The sequence below is a fragment of the Marmota marmota genome, unplaced genomic scaffold (assembly GCF_001458135.2).
Source record: "Marmota marmota marmota unplaced genomic scaffold, marMar, whole genome shotgun sequence".
NCBI lineage: Eukaryota > Metazoa > Chordata > Mammalia > Rodentia > Sciuridae > Marmota > Marmota marmota.
Genome location: NW_025999983.1, coordinates 447,510 through 449,736, shown reverse-complemented (window position 1 = coordinate 449,736; position 2,227 = coordinate 447,510).

Here is a 2,227-nt window from a genome sequence, read left to right as displayed (position 1 = left end):
GGCCTGGGCGGGACCTTCACCTCTGGAGAATGGCCTGTGGTTTTGGGAGAGCCGCTGGCTGCAGGGAGACTTCCCTTCAGCCTTCCCTTCAGCTTTCTTTGCCCGTCTGGCTCCACCGGCCTGCAGAGTGCAGCTGTTCTCACGGGAAGCACCATGGCATAGGTCGGGGGGCCGGCCTTGGGCTCAGCCTGAGTGGCTGTTCCTGGCCAGGCACTCCGGGCCGGTCACCTCACTCCTCAGCTTTGCGTTTCCTCCAGGGATTGGGCGTGATCTCCCCGGCAGCGCTGGAGGGCTCTTATGTAAGGAAAGTGCGAGGGCTGGCCAGCACCTCGGGCTGCTCGGCTCTGTAGCAGTAGAGGACCAGTTGCTGCCAAGTGCCCACCCAGGGGAAGGAATCCTTTCCCCCAAGTGGGCTAAACATCTGGCTTGTTGATGGACAAGAAAGGAGCCCTTTTCCTGATTATTAAGACCTGCGACTGCCTCCCAGTTTCCCACATTCGATGAATGCGGCAAGTCATTATTAATTGTCACAACAGCATTATCCCCAGAGGTAGCTAAGACGTGCTTCCTTAAGCCAGCGTGTGGCCCAGGGAACAAGTAGGCTCTGCTTGCTGGGTGGGCAGTGGCAGCCCGACCTCTGGCGGGAGCTCACAGAGTGGCCTGGCCAGGGCCTGTCTGCTGCCCTGTACTGCCGGCGGCGCCGCCCTCTCACCTCGGCATTTTCAGGTCTTCCCCTGGACTCCATCTCCAGAGTCCCAGCTGAGGTCCTGTGGCGTGAGGCGAGCACGATTCAGAGCACCAGAGATGGTGCTGACGGAGGCGTGGAGGACGCGGCCAGCAGTCTGCCCACTCAGAGCAGCTGGAACGTGGACTGGCCTGGCAGCTGTGCCCCCAAGGACCTTCATTCCCCCAGGGGTGATGGATCTCACAGGGCTCAGGAGCCTCTCCACCCTGCAGTCAATCCTCTGCGGCGGGAAGGCTCATGTAAGCAGCGTGGCGGCCACTGACACAGGCCTGCTGTGGAGGCGGCAGTACCGTTCGCGGGGCTCTGTGTTTCTAAACAGAAACAGATGGCTGTGGACAGCCTGCAGAAGCTCCTCTTCAAACAGCAGATTAAAACATCTGTCAGAGGCCAGGCGGGCAGACCATAGGGCCACCGCAGCTGGGCCTGCCCGTCATGGCCGGTGTGTGGCAGGCGGCACCAGAGGGTAGAGAGAGGGGAGGGAAAGAGTACACTGCTACTGGCCAGTCCTCTCCAGTCTCTCCTTTTGCATTGTCAGGACTCAATGTCCTGCTGGCCTGTCTGACCTAAACTGGACCATCTGATGTCCTGCTGCTCTGTTGTCCTCCTGGCCCATCTGATGTCCTTCTGGGACATCTGAAGTCTTCCTTGAAAGTGCTCTTTTTTCTCTCCTCAGCACCAATTGACACAGGCCATTGACAGGGGTGCACACCTGGCTGGTATCCATGTCCCTGCCATGGGACAGACACTCTAGGATCCCCTCCCCTTCCAGGAATTTGACCCCCAGAACACTGGGCCTTCCATCACCTGTGAGTTCCGTAGCTTTGGGGAATGAGGTGACGATCTCACAGAAGTGTAAGTAGGAGACGGCTCAGTCTCTGCCTTCAGGAAGGAATCCCAAGGTTTTGGTGGCAGAGAGGGGTCAGAAGAGAAGTTTGTGTTGGATATCTTATGACCTCTCTGCGCTCTCTACAATGAACAAGAGAATCAAATACAGGGCTGGAGGTGAGTAAAGGGCATGGGTGGTAAAATCTGGGCTCCAGTCGAACCCAATGGTAAAAATGCATAAAATGAAAAAAATCCAAGCAAGAGCAGGACATGGAGGACAGGACATGGGTTAGGGAGTATCTTGGAGCGATGAGAAAGAGGATATAGAAAAGGGAAGAGGAAGAGATGAAGAAGGACATGGAGGAGGACACACAGGAGGAACATGCAGGAGCATGTGGAGGAGGACACAGAGGAGAACACGCAGGAGCATGTGGAGGAGGACACAGAGGAGGAGCGTGGAGAAGGAGGTGGAGGAGGACACAGAGGAGAACACGCAGGAGCATGTGGAGGAGGACACAGAGGAGGAGCGTGGAGAAGGAGGTGGAGGAGGACACAGAGGAGAACACGCAGGAGCATGTGGAGGAGGACACAGAGGAGGAGCGTGGAGAAGGAGGTGGAGGAGGACACAGAGGAGAACACGCAGGAGCATGTGGAGGA